The sequence below is a fragment of the Microtus oregoni genome, unplaced genomic scaffold (assembly GCF_018167655.1).
Source record: "Microtus oregoni isolate MIOR12 unplaced genomic scaffold, Mior012 000018F_ref0000195, whole genome shotgun sequence".
NCBI lineage: Eukaryota > Metazoa > Chordata > Mammalia > Rodentia > Cricetidae > Microtus > Microtus oregoni.
In genome coordinates, this window is record NW_024543077.1 from 8,553,072 (window position 1) to 8,572,871 (window position 19,800).

General features: G+C 38.4%; 1 long non-coding RNA gene across 2 annotated transcripts in view; it reads right to left on the minus strand.

Annotated features, from left to right (window-relative positions):
- Positions 1–233: 233 nt before the first annotated feature.
- Positions 234–19,800, minus strand: part of LOC121458706 — a 38,951-nt gene continuing 19,384 nt past the window's right edge. Inside the window, exons 2-5 of one of the 2 annotated variants that reach the window (XR_005975873.1) lie at positions 2,902–3,032; positions 2,715–2,807; positions 2,152–2,297; positions 234–293 (exon numbers count right to left, since the gene is read on the minus strand). This is a non-coding gene — a long non-coding RNA (uncharacterized LOC121458706). Of the gene's footprint in view, positions 294–2,151; positions 2,298–2,714; positions 2,820–2,901; positions 3,033–19,800 lie in introns of both variants that reach the window. The other variant, XR_005975872.1, reaches the window with a different exon arrangement.

The window sequence follows — 19,800 nt, forward strand, 5'->3', positions numbered from 1 at the left end:
AAGTAGGATCAAAACCCAGTGCCATTGTCCTTGGCTTCTCAGCAGCCCTCATTGTCTGCCATATTCAGAGAGTACGGTTTTATCCCATGCTTTTTCAGTCACAGTCCAGCTGGCCTTGGTGAGGTCCCAATAGATCAGCCACACTGTCTCCGTGGGTGTGTGCACCCCTTGTGGTCCTGGCTTCTTTGCTCATGGTCTCCCTCCTTCTGCTCCTCATTGGGACGTTGGGAGCTCAGTCCGGTGCTCCAGTGTGGGTCTCTGTCTCTATCTCCATCCATCGCCAGATGAAGGTTCTATGGTGATATGCAAGATATTCATCAGTATGGCTATAGGATAGGGTCATTTCAGGTTCCCTATCCTCAGCTGCCCCAGGAGCTAACTGGGGACATCGCCCTGGGCACCTGGGAGCCCCTCTAGGTCCAAGTCTCTTGCCAACCCTAAGGTGGCTCCCTTAACTAAGAATTGTGCTTCCGTGCTCCCCTATCCAACCTTCCTTTATCCCAATCATCCCGTTGCCCCAAGTTCTCCCCATCCTACCCTTCTCACTTTTCTCTCCCCATCTCCCCTTACCCCTCTCCCACCCCACCCCCCAAGATCCCAATTTTTTGCCTGGCAATCTTGTCTACTTCCCATAACCAGGAGGATAGCTATGTTTTTCTTTGGGAGGAAGGGGTACACTCATCCATTGCTGGTGGGAATGCACAAGTTTGTGCAACCACTTTGGAAAGCAGTGTAGCGGTTTCTCAGGAAATTCGAGATCAACCTACCCCTGGACCCAGCAATGCCACTCTTAGGAATATACCCAAGAGATGCCCGATCATATGACAAGGGTATTTGTTCAACTATGTTCATAGCAGTATTATTTGTAATAGCCAGAACCTGTAAACAACCTAGATGTCCTTCAATGGAAGAATGGATGAAGAAAGTGTGGAATATATACACATTAGAGTACTACTCAGCGGTAAAAAACAATGACTTCTTGAATTTTGCATGCAAATGGATGGAAATAGAAAACACCATCCTGAGTGAGGTAACCCAGACCCAAAAAGATGAACATGGGATGTACTCACTCATAATTGGGTTCCTAGCTATAAATAAAGGTCAGTGAGTCTATAATTTGATATCCTAAAGAAGCTAAATAAGAAGGTGAACCCAAAGAAAAACATATAACTATCCTCAGGCCTTGTTTTTATGCTCATTAAGAAGACCTAACATCACTAAATAATAACGACAATCTCTATTCAGATTGCTTATGACACATCATTGTTTAGACTGATATTTAGCCCATATTCTACTCGTATTTGATGGATCTACATTTGGTGACTAAAATCAGAAGTTTTCCTTATTAAACTTAGAGGGGTAATTAGCAGGAGAAAGCGATTGTTTCAAGGACTCTACTCTCTACATAGAAGAGTAATAATCTCATATATTCATAAATTCTCTTCTCTCTTTCTCCTTCCCCTCCCCCCTCAAATTTATATTAACCCCTAAATAAAAAATGGTCTCATGTAATAATAACTCTTTAATTATATGTTGAGGCGTTTCTTTTCCCTCCGAATATTTTTATCAATCACTAAATTCATTTTAAAGGAAATTTAGCAAATGAGACACAAATTTAAGACACATTTTTACTCATATGTACATCATTTGGGTAATTTTGTACATATAATTTTCATAGGTTTTATTCATACAAGCAAAATACATTAAGTCTTTGTACATTATAAACTTCAACAGAGATATCTCATGTTTTTACCTCCTTGGTTTTTTTGATGTTTTGAAATAAAGAGTTGGTGAATAAAAGCATTTTGAAAATATAAGTGCTGATCACATACTAATTAATGAGTGGATTCAATATTATTAAATATAACAAGAAAGTTATGTTTAAGATGAGATTACTACATTATGTTAATACTTCACTTAACAAAATTATCTTGTAAGGTGGCCAGTTCTTAAGTGCGGAGACCATTAAAGTCCATGAGTTTAAATAACTTCCTTAGTCTTACAAAGAAAAACCAAGTTAATGGTTTCCATGCTGGAAGCACAAAACCATCTTGTGTTCTCCTTCTCTCACTGTCTCCTGGTACACACAGTATACATATGAGGGAGGTGCGCAGATCAGCACATGTGCTCCGTTCTGCCAGAACTGCTTACAGGAAAAGGGCCTGCTGGAATCATGCTGTACACAGCTAACTCCATGATCACTGGATGCTGTTCCTCTTTTCCAGTACTGTTTCTATTGTAGGCTTCTTGCTTTTGTGCTTCTCTTCTCCACCTTCATTCAGTTCCATCTTACAACTCTAGATAAGAAGAAAAGGTTATTGCAGTTTAAAAAAATGACAAGACAAGATAATCACGTACACATACAAACATATACACACATACACACTTAAGCCTTCCAATCGTTCCTCAGGAAATTAGATAGCTTTTCCCTATAGCTTCCTCACAGATAGTAGGCATGTCATGAAGCCTCCTTTCTTTTTTTATTAAGAATTTTATAATACAATCTTTTCTCATTTTACATAGCTATCACAGTTCCTCCTTGCTCCCCTCCTCCCGCCCCACCTTTCCACCTACCCTACCACCACATCAACTCCTCAGAGTGGGTAAGGAAGCCTGCTTTCTTAATTTCAGTAAGAACAATGAAGGACAACCGGGAAACATCAAATCTTCCTAGAAGAATTAGATAAGCTTTTAAATCCACTATGGCAACTTACATAGAGAAATGAAACACCAGTGTGTTTTGTTTCGGCGTTCATTCCCAATGATGGGTAGTTATTGTGGGAGTCAGGCCTGCCATTCCACGGAAACTAGAAAGAAAGCTTATTCCACTTATTATATGTTATTTTGCTTCATTGTCTGTCTATAAGTATGCTGCAAAAGTGTGGGTGTCTGCAAAGGTACCGGTATTCTTGGTCTTGGAGCTCCAGGTGGCGAGCTGTCTGAAATGGGTGTCAGGAACCACAGCTGGGGCTTCAGGAGCACTTTTCCCCTTAAAACCAGGCACTGATTCCATCTCTTCATCTAGATGAACTCTAGAAAAGTGAAACCAGGCAATCAGTTATATGCGGACAAAATCCAAAATTAATGAGAAATTCTTGTGAAAACTTCACTTGAGTATCCATTGTCGTATTTGCTACTATGTTCTTATGGACCAAGACAAGAGGCCTTTGTGCCTCTTTAATGAATTGCCAGGGACCAAGGAACTGCTGGGATCCAGATTAGGAGGAAAGGTCACTCTGCTACTTCCTGTCTTTCAATCAAGTGCATAGATGGACGTTCAGTACCTCTTCCTGTTCCCTCATCAAAAATCCCCCTGCTCCTGGCCCAGAGACAACTTTTTCTGATATGATTTCTTCATGAATAATGAATCGATAGGGATTTCTCCTTCAGAGACCCAAATTCTAAGAAAATAGGAGCTAGTTACACTGATTTTCCTCAGTTGTCTATTCTGTTTTGTTTTGTTTTCTAGACAGGGTTTCTCTGTAGCTTTTGAGTCTGTCCTGGAACTAGCTCTTGTAGACCAGGCTGGCCTCGAACTCAGAGATCCGCCTGACTCTGCCTCCCAAGTGCTAGGATTAAAGGTGTGTGCCACCACCACTGGGCCAATTGCTTATTCTAAAATAACCATTGCGAGCATAATCATGTATTAAATCATCTTTCTGGACACATATTTTATCCATAATATAAAAGAGAACCACCAATGAAAACAGGTCATAGAGCAAATGTCTGTTTGCCTTTCTTTGGCAGACACTGATGTGGAGCTGACATAGGCTCACAAACTTGAGGGCAAGTGATGCAGTCAAAGTTAATTGTTCAAGATGACAACAATAATTTTTAAATTCAAATTTTAGAGAATTAGTTTAGAAACTTTGTTCGTTCTAAAAAAATCTACAATTCAAGCTCCTGCTATTCATTATATGGTAATAATTTTTATTTATGAAACAAACATATGTTATACCCTTTATTATTTATCAAAGGAGATATAATTCAGCGGTTGAGCACTTGCTTGGCATGCCTGAGGCTCTGGGTTCAATATTTAATACTAGCAGAAGAATAAGAAAATAAACAAACAAGAACCATGGTTTATCTAATTGTTAATTTCTACATGTATTCATAACTCTTCATTCATAACTCTTTATGCATTCAATAAAGACTTTTAATTGTATTAATTTCACCAATTTTTATAATCTTCAGTTTACTAAAGACTCAGCTAGCCATTAGATGCATATATTAAACACATGTTCTGGTGTCTATGGAGTTTAGACATAAAGGCTTGTTGGTTTCCCACAGATTCGGATTTCAATCTGGTAGAAATTACATGAACTGGACTGAGCTCCCAAGGTCCCAATGAGGAGCAGAAGGAGGGAGAACATGAGCAAAGAAGTCGGGACCACCAGGGATGCACCCACCCACGGAGACAGTGGAGCTGATCTATTGGGAGCTCACCAAGGCCAGCTGGACTGTGACTGAAAAAGCATGGGATAAAACTGGACTCTCTGAGCATGGCGAACAATGAGGGCTGATGAGAAGCAAAGGACAATGGCACGGGGTTTTGAACCTACATAATGTGCTGGCTTTGTGGGAGCCTAGCCAGTTTGGATGTTCACCTTCCTAGAAATGGATGGAGAGAGGAGGACCTAGGACTTACCACAGGGAAGGGAACCCGGACTGCTCTTTGGACTGGAGAGGGATGGGGAGAGGAGTGGGGGGAGGGGGAGAAGGGTGGGAGGAGAGGGAGAAGGGTGGGAGGAGGGGGAGGGAAATGGTAGGCTGGGAGGAGGTGGAAACTTGTTTTTTTTTTCTCCTTTTCTCAATAAAAAAAAATGGAAAAAAAAAAGAAATTACATGAACTGCCAAAATGCCATCAATTCCCTAGGGAATAAATCACTGAAATATCTCCCTTTCTCTTCTGAATATTTCACTAGTTGCTGAAGTTGGAAGATACTCCCTACGACATTTTACTGTCAGTTGTTAGTCATTTGGCCTTAATTAGTTCTTCATAGCATAAGGTCCAAGTGTAGACGGTAAGTGCTAAGTAAGTCTCTCTTTGAAACTCAACTAAATAGGAAAGTTTTTTGTACATCTGATGCAAGGCCTTTGTTAGGGATTGTTTGTAGATTAGTGAATGTTTACTACACATACATGGTTCTTACCAACTCATAAGTTGAAATTAGCAATATATATATAAATATATATGCATGTATATTTATACACACACATATTTACACACATATTTTATATACATATATTTTATATGCATATTTGTGTGCATGCATATACTTATATTTACATATAAATGTGTATGCACTATATGTATATATAATTATAAATATAAAACTAGTTACTATAGAAGCATATATGTGAAGAAAACATATGTGCTACACAGTTTTTATCATGTGAGCAAAGCAGCAAAATATGATAAACATTCTAGAGTAGAGAATTATTTAAACTTGAGGAAAAAATATATTTCAACATTAACAAATCAATAGTTACAGTGAACATATTTTCAACTCCTTATGTTGAATTATTTTTGACATTTTGACATATTTGTCAAAATTTGAACTTAGGTGGCAGAAAATGTAGGTTATACAGTTAAATTGATTTTATCCTAGGAAGAGGGCATTTATTAGAATGAAGGCATTCAGTAGAACTGAGATATCAAGATGAGCTTGTGATCCTGGCATCCAGATCATTTGAACGTGAGTTAAAATATAAGGATGGCTGAAGGGGCCAGAAAGATCTTTCCTTGTGTCAAATGACACATTCTCTATCTTATTTCATGTGAGATATCTCTGACTTATTCTATATATGACATATCTATGATAACCAAGTGTCTATTTGGAAGGAAACTATTGCATGTAAGGGTGACTTTTCTTCAGGAATAGAAAAGGGGAAGTGTTGAAGTCTATTGTGAAGGCTGGAAGAATGGCCCAACAGTGTTAACAATGTAAACCCTGTGAACAGGACATGGAAAAGAACACATATCAAGATATGACAACAGACTTGTTATGAATCATGTGGGTAAAGCCAATAGTTAAAGTACCAAACTACTGAGAACTGCGCTCATTTGTGTAATGCTTATAAACCCAACTCAAATAACATTACTAAAAAAGAGAGAAATTGTATATAATGAAGGCATTAGGAAATATTTGTCTGCTAGAAAACCTTGCAAGTAGAAGCCAGCATTCTCTGTCCAGTCCTATTTGATTGCATGATCTCTTTTCTAGAGAGTAGATTAATTTGACTACTAGTGAATAGAAAATAGTAAGATGTAAGTAGTGGTGGCAAGAACTGAAACTGTTCATGAAGAATGGTAATGAACTTGGCTTGATACTGTCAAAGAAATTCTGACTGGCCTTCAACCCAGAGTTTAACATAGTAAATTATCTTTCAGTGTTAAAGGGGTAGAGAACTACCTTGAAAAAAGAATGTATCTAGTAGTTTCTTCTGCAGACACAGGAAGCTGTGCAAATTGCAGCCAGTGGGAAGTAGGTGAAGTGTAAAGCATAGCATCCAAGGAATGTCCCTGAGGAACAATTTCTACTTCCTACCTGACAGATGGTCTTTGTCACCACTGTCTGTACAACAGGAAGCCTCGACCTTAAGTAAGAGAGGCACACCCATGGTCAGTAATACTGGAGGATCCTGGATCCTTTCCATGTGGGTGAGAAACCGAATACCTGTTTACAGCATGATCATGTTGACGCTCATGCCCTGTGAAGCACTGTCTACTAGACACAAATATGCTGACTTTGATACATTTAGCGTTTTAAAATATTTGATGATCTTTATTCAATGTTTTAAAATTTCACTCCTAAAATGTGGAAATTCCCCTTTTTATAGCTTTAATTTTTTTTACCATCTCAGACACTTATTATTTATAAATAGATTGTTATTGAAGATTGTTTTTCTGGTAAACATTTTGTAGAGCTGGGAAGAGTTTACACACTAAATGCATGCTAGAACTAGATACATAGTCAAATGATCTTCAGTTTATCAGATTGTAAATATTCTTTTTTTTTATTGAGAAAAAAAATTTCTGCCTCCTCCCAGCCTCCCACTCCTCCCCCCTCCCCCCACTCCTCTCCCCGTCCCCCCACTCCTCTCCCCCTCCCCCACTCCTCTCCGCCTCCCTCTCAAGTCTGAAGAGCAGTCAGGGTTCCCTGCCCTGTGGAAAGTCCAAAGTCCTCCCCTCTCCATCCTGGTCTAGGAAGGTGAACATCCAACCTGGCTAGGCTCCCATAAAGCCAGAACATGTAGTAGGATCAAAACCCAGTGCCATTGTCCTTGGCTTCTCATCAGCCTTCATTGTTCGCCATGCTCAGAGAGTCCGGTTTTATCCCCTGCTTTTTCAGTCACAGTCCAGCTGGCCTTGGTGAGGTCCCAATAGATCAGCTACACTGTCTCCGTGGGTGGGTGCACCCCTCGTGGTCCTGACTTTTTGCTCATGTTCTCCCTCCTTCTGCTCCTCATTGGGACTTTGGGAGCTCAGTCCAGTGCTCCAGTGTGGGTCTCTGTCTCTATCTCCATCCATTGCCAGATGAAGGTTCTATGGTGATATGCAAAATTTGCATGCAAATGGATGGAAATAGAAAATACTATCTTGAGTGAGGTAACCCAGACCCAAAAAGATGTACATGGGGTGTACTCACTCATAATTGGTTTCTAGCCATAAATAAAGGTCAGTGAGTCTATAATTTGATATCCTAAAAAAGCTAAATAAGAAGGTGAACCCAAAGAAGAACATATAGCTATCCTCCTGGTTATGGGAAGTAGACAAGATTGCCAGGCAAAAAATCGGGATCTTAAGGGTGGGGTGGGAGGGGGGTAAGGGGAGATGGGGAGAGAAAAGTGAGAAGGGTAGGATCGGGAGAACTTGGGGCAACGGGATGATTGGAATAAAGGAAGGTTGGATAGGAGAGCAGGGAAGCACATATCTTAATTAAGGGAGCCATCTTAGGGTTGGGAAGAGACTTGGACCTAGAGGGGCTTCCAGGTGCCCAAGGCGAGGTCCCCAGTTAGTTCCTGGGGCAGCTGAGGATAGGGAACCTGAAATGATCCTATCCTATAGCTATAATGATTGTAAATATTCTTAACTGAAAAAAAAATATCTGTCTAAAATTTTGTATGAAAAGCAAATATATTAATTAGTAATTTTTAAAATTCCTAAGTAAATCTCAGTTTCCCACTAAGTTGTAAATAGAATTTGACCTATCAAAGATGATACTAACTGACAAAATTCCAGAGTTACAGATGAAATCCTAGAATTAATGCAGATTAACTATGAATAAAGACAATATTGTACACATACACTAAGCCCTGGCCTCAGTTTGATGGGGGATAGACTGATTTGATTGTTCATTTAAATGTTTCCACAGAGAAATTAATGCATACATAAAAAAGACTGCATATAAATTCCTCAAAATCTAGAGCTATTATACATAAGTGACATAAACATCTGTCATTTGATTGTGATAGAATGTACCACCATTTTATTCTGATTCCTATTGAGCGCCAGTGGGTGGCCTTTAAGACTTATTGTGGGGCACAACATTAAGAGTCACAGAGTTGCAGCCCATTTGGAGAGGGTTTGTTTCTCATCACAAAAGGAACCTTAGGTTCCAGATTTAACACTAATATGAGTCCGTCAACATTTTAATTTTAAAACGTTTAAAGGTAATTTTATTTGTTACATGGTGTCATCATATAAATGATGTTAGTAATGGAATGGCATACTACCTGGAAAACCCTTCATGAGAAAGAAACACGTTGAAATTAGTGCTGAGTTTTATGAGGATTCTCTTCCTTGGTTATTAAATGACTGGATTAAATTTCCATTGTCTTTTGAGAATAAGCTGTTAAGAATATCACTTATCTTTACACAACTTTAATCTTTTCCAACTTACTTTCCTAAATAACTAATTAATATCAATTTTGTGGTAAATAAGTAACAGTTTATGTAAAGCTGATATTAGAAGAAGGGAGAATGCAAAAAAAAATCATAGCCCCAACATCTAGAATAGTAGACTGAGTCTAGTTAAGATGTATTAGGGAAATTTATTTAGAGATATGCATTTATTTGAATTACTTAGATTACTAGAATGGGTTTCTTTGAACCTGGCATGAAATAACTTGGTAGACTATTTAATATTTGATATTTTATATAGATAGTATGGTTATTTTAACATAAAGAGGATGTAATTTCTGTATGACAGAAAGTAGGTTCAAACTATTTGTGAAGTGATGAAATTGTGAAGACCAGTTTGTCCTTCAGTCTTTGCCTGTGAGGAAAGCTATGGAAGTTGTTGCAGGTGACATGCCTGTGGTATGTTCCATACAAGTACCAAACTGCAAAGACCAACATGGCTACTAAGAAACTAGCCTCAACCTGTCTGTGTTATATAAATTTGTAGCACCCTCTGTGATGTAAAACATTAAAATATATATAAAATAAAAGATGAGTGTTCGGGGGTTTTGATAGGTGTAGGTCCTCCTCCACGACTGTGGCACACAATGCAGACTTCTTCCACTGCCTTTAATTCAGAAGTTCGCATGGAAAATAAACTCCTCACTGATTTTTTAAAGCTTAGTCCTGAAATAACCACACAAAATTTGTATTAATTAAATAAATGCTTGGTCCATTATCTCTAGCCTCTTATTGGCTAGCCCTCACATCTTGATTTAACCCATTTATATTCATCTGTATATCAATCACCACGTGGCAGTGGTTTACTGGAAAAGATTCAGCATGTCTGTCTCTGGTAGCTCCATGGAGTATCTCTCTCTCTGCCTTTCTTCCTCCCAGCATTCAGTTCTGATTTCTTCACCTACCTAAGATCTTCCCAATCAAAAGGCAGCTTCTTTATTCATTAACCAATGAAAGCAACACAAGGACGGATGAACTTCCTACACCATTTATCCAAACTAAGCAAAAGGCAGAGAGAGAATATTCAAATTGACAAAATCAGAAATGAAAAGGGGGACATAATAACAGACATGGAGGAAATACAGAGAATCATCAGGTCATACTTTGAAAACCCATACTCCAAAAAATTGGAAAACTTAAAGAAAATGAACAACTTTCTGGATAAATATTTCTTACCTAAAATAAAACAAGACCAGATAAGCTAACTAAACAGGCCTATAACTGCTAAAGAAATAAAAACAGTCAAAAGTCTCCCAACCAAAAAAAAGCCCAGGACCAGATGGTTTTAACTCAGAATTCTACAAGATTTTCAAGAAGAACTATAAAAACTAATATCAATATTCCTCAAATTGTTCCATATGATAGAAACAGAAAAAACATTGCCAAACTCTTTTTATAAGGCTACAATTACCCTGATACCCAAACCACAGAAAGACATTACTAAGAAGGAGAATTAGAGACCCATCTCACTTATGAATATTGATGCAAAAGGACTTAATAAAATTCTGGCAAACAAAATACAAGAACACATCAGAACCACAATGGAGTATTGCTCAGCGGTAAAAAGCAATGACATCTTGCAATGTACAGGCAAATGGATGGAACTAGAAAAAAACACCCCGAGTGATGTTCCCAGACCCAGAAAGAAAAACATGGTATATACTCACTCATAATTGGATATTAGATGTAAAGCAAAGGATAACCAGACTATTGTACACAACGCCAGAGAAGCTAGGTTAAAAAGAATGACCCCTAGAGGGATACAAATGGAGGGCCCAAGGAAGGGGAAATAGTTAAGATCTCCTGGATAAACTGGAAGTGCGGTTGTTATGAAGGAGATTGGGTATAGGAACATGAGAAATCAAGATGGCCAAGTAGGGGGAGGGACAGAGAGGGAGAGCAATAAAAGAACTATCTTTGAGGGAGCATTATGATGTTAGGGAGAAACCCGGTGCTGGGGAATTCCCAGGAATCCACAAGGATGACCACTGATAAGACACCTAGCACTAGTGGAGAGGGTGCCTGAACTGACCTTTGACTGTAAACACATTAGTGACTACCCTAATAGTCATCATAGAACCTACATCCAGTAACTGATAGAAGCAGATGCAGTGATCCACAGCCAAGCACTGGGCTGAACTCCTAGAGTTCAATTGAAGAGAGAGAGGAGGAATCATATGAACAAGTTGTAGGGGGTGTCAGGATCTTGATTGGGAAAACCACAGAGACAGCTGACCAGAGCTAGTTGGAGCTCAGGGACTCCGGATTGCCAGCTGGGGATTCTGCATGGTCCTCTGAATGTGTGTGACAGTGACTTGATCTCTTGGTGGAACCCCTAGAAATGGGACCAGGACTTATTCCGGGTGCACATACTGGCTTTTGGAAGCCTATTCCCTATGGTGGGATACCTTGCTCAGCCTTGATACGGGGGGTGGAGGGGCTTGGTCCAGCCTCTACTTGGTAAACCAAACTTTGTTGAGTCCGCAAGGGAGGCTTTACCACCTCTTAGGAGTGAATGGAGAGTGGGATGGGAGAGGGGCGGGAGAAGAGGAGGAGGAAGCTAGGGTTGTTATTTAAAATAAAAAATAAATTGATAAATTAATATATATATATATATATATATATATATATATATATATATATATATATATGATTAGAATCAGTCTCTATCCACTGGTCTCTGAACTCTCTCTTTTGTATAAAAGAGTAAGAAACTAAAATGTTCTCTCACTTCTAATATGTGCGCCTCCCATCTCTGAGTCTCCTCCTGGCTCTGAATAGTTCTCACATAGTATCTTCTAGCTCTACCATAGTCGTTTACCTAGACTAGAGAGTTCAGCTTCATTTCATAACACCTTTTTAGTCTCTGGATATCAGCCAGCAGAATTTACTGAGTAGTTAATATTCAATCAAGTTGCAGAATTTGGAAAAGTAAATCGTATTGGTCAGTAAATTATACCCAAAATATTGAGCCCATGTTTACAATTTGGAGATTAAAATGAGTCATATAGTCTTCTTCAATCAACTCATCACTTACTAAAACTGTTTCCAATGAGATGATTGAATTATGAAGGTATGTGAAGAATTTATTTGCATTCCATATACTTGGAAAAGATCATAATTTTTCCAGATATTTTTATAAAAAATCCCTAAACTGTTTCATTTACTTTTTAAAGCGTTGCTATGCAATTATTTTCTTCTTTGGAAATATGGTACTTACAAAACTAACATTGATGTCATTTCATTTTTATAAACAAAAATGTATGGATGACTTATGAAGAGTTTTAAGTGAAATATGAAATAAATCTCAGGATCAACAGTATATATTAGGAAATTAAATAATGCTGTAGCTGAGATTCAATTAAACATGTAAAAGATTTGAAAAACAGAAACAGCTTTTTAGACAAACATTTTTGCCTGGAACAAAGATTCTCAAGAGGGCAAGACTTCTGCACTAAGTGTTAGTCCCCTTACGAGATTTGTAAGGATAGTCATGCCATTTCCTCTAAACTGTAGGGTTGGCATTTATAAAATGTATCAGGAAAATGATAAATTAAAAATACCTGGAATTTTAGCATGACATTAAATCTTGAAAGTCTTTGAACGGCACTAGGTTCTCTTTAAGTGCGCAGATTAAGCTTACATGCAAAAGGAAAAAAATAAACAAAAAATGACCCGCCACCCCAAAAAAGAATACTAGGCAACTAAGGAGTGCTGAGTCTTCTCAATGGAGAAGCACACTAATTGGTTATCCAATAACAAATGGACAGCCCTGGAAACAGATATGCAAGCAACATAATACTGACAGAACAAATTGTATTCAGAGATATATATATATATATACATATGCACTTGCATGTGGCAACAATTTTTAAAAGGAGGCCATGAGTTTGAAAGGCAGTAAGGAGTGGTATATGGGAAGGTTTGGAGTGAGGAAAGAAAAGAGAGAAAAGCTATATTATAGTCTCAAAATGGATGAAGAAAGTGTGGAATATATACACATTAGAGTACTACGCTGCGGTAAAAAAACAATGACTTCTCAAATTTTGCATGCAAATGGATGGAAATAGAAAACACTATCCTGAGTGAGGTAACCCAGACCCAAAAAGATGAATATGGAATGTACTCACTCATAATTGGTTTCTAGCCATAAACAAGGGTCACGGAGTCTACAATTGGTGATCCCAACGAAGCAAATTAAGAAGGTGAACCAAAGGAAAAACATATAGTTGTCCTCTTGCCTATGGGAAGTAGACAAAATGGCCGGGGAGAAAATTGAGATCTTGGGGGGGGTGGGATGGGGGTAAGGGGAGATGGGGAGAGAAAAGGGAGAAGTGGAGAATGGGGGGAACTTGGGGAAAAAGGAGGAATGGGATAAAGGAAGGTTGGATAGGGGAGCACGGAAGCACAATTCTTAGTTAAGGGAGCCACCTTAGAGTTGGCAAGAGACTTGAACCTAGAATGGCTCCCAGATGCCCAAGCCAAGGTCCCCAGTTAGTTCCTTGGGCAGCTGAGGATTGGGAACCTGAAATGATCCTATCCTATAGCAATACTGATGAATATCTTGCATATCATCATAGAACCTTCATCTGGTGATGGATGGAGATAGAGACAGAGACCCACACTGGAGCACTGGACTGAGCTCCCAAGGTCCCAATGAGGAGCAGAAGGAGGGAGAACATGAGCAAAGAAGTCGGGACCACGAGGGGTGCACCCACCCACAGAGACAGTGGAGCTGATCTACTGGGAGCTCACCAAGGCCAGCTGGACTGTGACTGAAAAAGCATGGGATAAAACTGGACTCTCTGAGCATGGCGAACAATGAGGGCTGATGAGAAGCCAAGGACAATGGCACGGGGTTTTGAACCTACGTAATGTGCTGGCTCTGTGGGAGCCTAGCCAGTTTGGATGTTCACCTTCCTAGAAATGGACGGAGAGGGGAGGACCTAGGACTTACCACAGGGCAGGGAACCCTGACTGCTCTTTGGACTGGAGAGGGAGGGGGAGAGGAGTGGGGGGAGGGGGAGAAGGGTGGGAGGAGGGGGAGAAGGGTGGGAGGAGGGGGAGGGAAATGGGAGGCTGGGAGGAGGTGGAAACTTGTTTTTTTTTCTCCTTTTCTCAATAAAAAAATGGAAAAAATAAAAAAAGAAAAGAAATAAAAAAATAACATAGGCTAATATTGTTTTTAGTGATTGTTTTTCCTTTCAGTGGCATATGATGGAAATGTTAACTATACAATGATATTAAACCTTAGATATAATTACTAGTAGTTTAAAGATAACTGTTAGTTTTTATTTGAATATTAAAATAAATTGTATTAAAACTTTCAATTGAAACTGGAACATTTTCCCATGTTCTTAGATTGTGCTTACGTTCAAGAGTTTTTTCTGTTTTTTTCTTAGCCTCATCTGGCATAGCCATACACTGTCCTTGATTTTTTTTCCCCCTTTTCCACACTTAGAGTTTCCTTCCTTACCCAGAGACAAGGAAGTCCCACAACACCAGCTCAAGATTTCAATGCTATAATGTTCCTCAGAGAAGACATTGGTTGATATGAACCAGGAGAGGAGGAAAGGAAGCACGTAAGAATCCACAGCTTTTTCTAAGGAAGCATCTGGTCTCTCACGTAAGTGATATGACATTTATGCTAACAATGCCCACAATATACAAATGCGTAAATTCACCAGTAAAGATTGCAAGGTCTCTCTATTAATCAAGGTTTATCTGATGCTGCTCTTTTGAGGAAACTTCAAACTCACAGAATTTTATCTTTCATACAAACACTGAAATGCATTCAGAATTCACAAGTTAAAATGTGTGTTTGTTTAAAGGAATAGAGGAAGCAGTTAGCTTTCAGTCTTCCAGAAAACATCTTTTCCTTCCTGTAAGGTTAAAGTCAATGTCATTTGTAGGTTTTTTTCCCCAGAAAAACAGCAAAAACAGCATTTGAAGGTCTTTGGCTTTTATCTTGTATAAAAAAAAAAACATTTTTTTTTTCAGAATTGGAGTTGACAACATCAGTGTTTGTTAGCATCTAACTAAGAGAGCATCAAGTAACTTTTAGATTAGTACAAAAACCTTCAACTGTAAAGGGAACATGAGGTCCCCTGGAAACAATGAGCAGGTATGTGAAAATAGAAGTGGGCACTGACTGAACTTATATTACAATAGCAATGAATGAGGTTAAGAAATATTGAGAATAACATTTCTGGTAGTGACTGTATTTCTTGTAGGCATCCCAAGTCACCACCCAGAAGCCTCTGAGCTGTAGTGTGAAGGTATCCAGGAGATCATTTTTTAAATAACTAAGTACAAAACCAATAAGGGTAGCTCAGGGGATAACTTAATGTAGTCTTTTCCTCTGGAAGACTGACTTTGAACCTCACCCTAGTATTTTCTTATCACTTTTGTTTCTAACAAATATTAAAGTGTTTTAACTATCTGATTGGGTGAATTAGTCCAGCGACCAGCAAGGATAGCATTCAAGAGACAGGTATCTTACAAATGGGGTATATAGTCATTCAATATAATGGCTTAGTGATGGTAACCTCTCCCTTTGCCTTTGAAATAACAAGTCAAGTTCCTAGATTCTGTTCTTTGTATTGTTTTCGTATCTGCCTCTCCACGATGAGAGTACCAACTCTTCAATGCACACGACGTTGAAGACAATCCTCTTTCCCAGTCTGAGAGCTGATTGGGAGAACAAGAAAAATAACACAGGAATAATTGTCCCCCACACGGGAGAACTTGCAAGTGACTGAGAAAGGAATATATTTCCTTTTGAGAAAAAATCAGCTGAAGAAGCAGAATGAGCTTATATCCCACATTCATCATCATCCAGATGTTTTTTTTTTTATATCTGCCACTCCTGGTGTTTCATTTTTATTACTGATACTGTGTGCAATGCTGATAATATTGAAGTTTAAGGAAACAGAGTTCAAACAAGATGATTTTTTAAAATCATGTTGTTAATCTTGGGGCTCTTTTATCAAGAACAGATAGAAGCTACTGTTATCTAAGTTTTCCTTCCTAACAGCATTTTCTAACTATGATTGTATATAAAACTAGAGTATATTGATCACCCATGCTTTGTCAAAAAGGTGCAAAGAAACTTGAGGTCAGTCTTGAAGAGAATCAAGACCATAAAATCTAAATTCAATATATCAATAACAACAGGTAAATCATCTCTTTTGAACACCATAAAATAAGTGTTATCTCATATTCATGAAAGACAGTTTTAAGACTATTATCAATTCTCTGCAATTATTCTGGACAAAACCTGGAAAAAATATAAAAGAAAACACAACACCCACAATAATAGTGCTTCACTTGGAGTCCCCAGTGCAATTCTATGTATCCCAGCTCTGATAGAACATCCTCAACTCATAGTGCTTGCTCTGTGCTCTGACTGACACACTTCCTGTCCTTGCCATGTGAAGCCAGTGATCTAGTAACATATCACATGATCTCCATGAGTATTCTTCCAAGACAGCACTCTAGTTCCTCAATGGCTAGCCATCGCTTTGCCTCTGGTGTAATGCAGCTTTTTTCCTTTTCTCCTTCAATCATCCCTGCTTCTTTGGATTCCTCTGCTTACTTTGTTCCTTGCCAAAGTAACTCCTAACATGATGAAGACACTTAAGAGATAGTCTGGCATACTTCCTACCTCCATAGCATCTTGCTATAGAACTCTCACTGGGTTCATTTGAAACAATGGAGCAATTTATACAATGACGAGGGAAGGCTGCAAGAGATGCTTAGGAACTAAGGTAGAGGACAGAAAAATGGAGAACAATACAGTGGTAACTACAGTGAAGAAGAAATACTTTTACAGGGGAAGATTATGTGACAGACAGAGTTGTATTAATACCTTGTTTCTAATGTTTACATTCTATCTATAGTCAAAAGACACAGTAAGGGAATCTGGATGTTTGTTTTCCTCCTAAGAAACAAAACCAGTCTCTCCTGTTCTCTTGCCAACAGATAGAGAGAACAGAGGAGGGGCAGATGCATGTTTTGTAAAAAAAATCTATGAGTTACGTGTTATGTTTCCTTATCTGCATATGTTGTTGGACAGTTTAATAAAACCAGCTGAAATGTTTATTATTTTATGTATGAATTTTTCAAGAATCTCTCAATCTGTTTTTTGTCCTGATTTTTTCATATATTTTGATCAAAATTTTCATCTCCCCCAAGTTCTTACAGGTTTTTGTCACCTCCTACCTAATAAACTTTATGCTCTCTCTCTTTCAACAAACACACAAAACATAAAAGTAAAAAATAATCAGTTAGTCAAATGTGTTCAAATGTTTAATGTACAACATTCCTCTTACATCTGGCTAAAAAACAGATCTCCTAGACTGATTCCTATCATTGACTGAAATTTCCCCCTATGACCATCATCCCACCATCTACACTGAAGTCCTGGTAGCAGTCACAACACAAGAAATCATGCAAAATTTGCTTGAATGATTTTGCTTAGGGTAATATTTTCCAACCTCATTCATGGAGTTACAAAGGAAAATATTTTCTTGCAATTCAGTTGCCAGGAACTGCTGGAAAGTCCCATTGATCCGTAGGTATCCTTCCTTTTATTTTTTAATGTTAATGTTTTTGGTTTAAACAGAATTGTATCAATTTTCTTCTCCCTTTACCCACTCTAGCCCCTCTCAGCTACCCATTGAATTTCTCCCATGCTCCCCGCCTCAAGTTATGTGTATGTAACAATAATAATCAAAGTGGAAGAGACTTTCTGTTCTTAAGTGCTTTTAGGTCTGCCCACTGATTTTATAATAAAGTCATTTACTTCAGCCGGACAGTTATCCATTCTCATTGCATTCCTCTGTCTTAGAATTGTTTTTCTCATTGTCAAGAGACCTTGGGCCATTTTTACTTTACCTTCTTTTAAACAAAGTATCATTTTGCTGTCCACCTAATAATTATCATAGGAAAATTAAAAAAAAAACAGAATTCCTGAGATTATCTTAAAGCTTAATTGAATTTGAGAAAAATTTTGTTTTTTTTTTAATTATTAAAACTCTGTTTAAAATGAGTACTGAGTTGTCAAGCAAAGCAAAGCAAGGACTCAGAAAGCCCTGTGGAGCGAGAGGGGAAGGTGAGCTATGCAGGAAGATCTGTATGTACAGGCAGGAGAGGTGTGGCAGTGCAGAGCAGGCAACGCCATCCAGACTCTGCAGCTGTCTTCTTCGGTTCCCTAATGTGGAGAGCCTGCTGCTGTCCAGCGATAAACTCAGCACACTAGTTTTATAAAGTTATATATTAGAGAAATGAAAACAAAAGACTGCTTAAAATTATGTGTTTGCTTGCTCAGTTTCCACGAACAAATAGAACCGTGCTGTCGGTAAGGTATGAAATATCTCTCTACCTGCTTAAATTTTGACTCCGTTTATTTTCTATCAATCATGAGATTTGGTTGTCTTTTACAAGTTACAGAGTAAAACCCATGCTCCCCCAAGACTCATGAATTTGAGGATGTTTTGTGTTATAATGAGACTTGGTGGTATTAAGATGTCAGGTGCTCTACATGGATTATTGGAAAATTCTTCAACTTATGTGAAAGAACTTGACAGCTATTCTTTTATATATAGATTTGTTTGGCTACATGATCAAAATTTCTTTAACTGAAATTAGTGGGTGAGGCTCTGTAAGTTCTCAAAATATTATAAATAGCATGTCAATTAGTAGTATTTAAACTGGAATTTTAAAGGTGATTAAGTGAGAGATGTGAATGCGGCTAATTATAACACAGTTCTAAGTACTTAACTTACACTATCCGTCAAGAGCTACGAAGTATCTTCCACATGTATCTATGGGAATCTATATGAGTTATTGCCTTAAAATTAGGAAACAGCCATAAAAAGTTTTTGGCAACTATGGAAAATCAAAGCTTTCATTCAGGTCAAGAATTGCAAGGAACTCAGGACCGTGAGGGGTGCACCCACACACAGAGACAATGGGGATGTTCTATTGGGAACTCACCAAGGCCAGCTGGCCTGGGTCTGAAAAAGCATGGGATAAAACCGGACTCGCTGAACATAGCGGACAATGAGGACTACTGAGAACTCAAGAACAATGGCAATGGGTTTTTGATCCTACTGCATGTACTGGCTTTGTGGGAGCCTAGGCAGTTTGGATGCTCACCTTACTAGACCTGGATGGAGGTGGGTGGTCCTTGGACTTCCCACAGGGCAGGGAACCCTGATTGCTCTTAGGGCTGACGAGGGAGGGGGACGTGATTGGAGCAGGGGAGGGGGAATGGGAGGCAGTGGCGGGGAGGAGGCAGAAATCTTATAAATAAATAAATAAATAAATAAATAAAATGGTTTAAAAAAAAGAATCGCACATAACCGTCAGGCAAAGTGATCAATACCATAATTTATTATAGAAATATCACTTATTTTCCATGTGTCATGGGTTATAAAAGAATAATGTATTGCTGGTCCTTAAGATTTTCACAGTCTGAAGATAGAAATATGGAATAAATAGAAAGATATTAACCTAAAATAGTGCTTAAGTAAGGGATAGAAATAAATTTTTGGAGGACTGAGGATGTGATGTTATAGTTTTGGAGAATGCAGGAGGTCAGATTTTAGGAAGTAGCACAGGAGCTGTGCTTCAAACCATACTGAGCACAAAGCTGAGGAACTAAATACTCCTATACACACTGAAGGATTGTGACCCGGAAAAAGTAGCACACATATTTCCATTCTAAGTTGCTGCATTAATGCTGTTAACCTCAGATTTCATTATTCAGGAAATACTCATTGGTACTTACTATATGCAATTAGCCATTTTAAAGGATATACTTAGCATCCTAAATTAAAACTGCTAAAATATAAATTACTTTTTGGAAA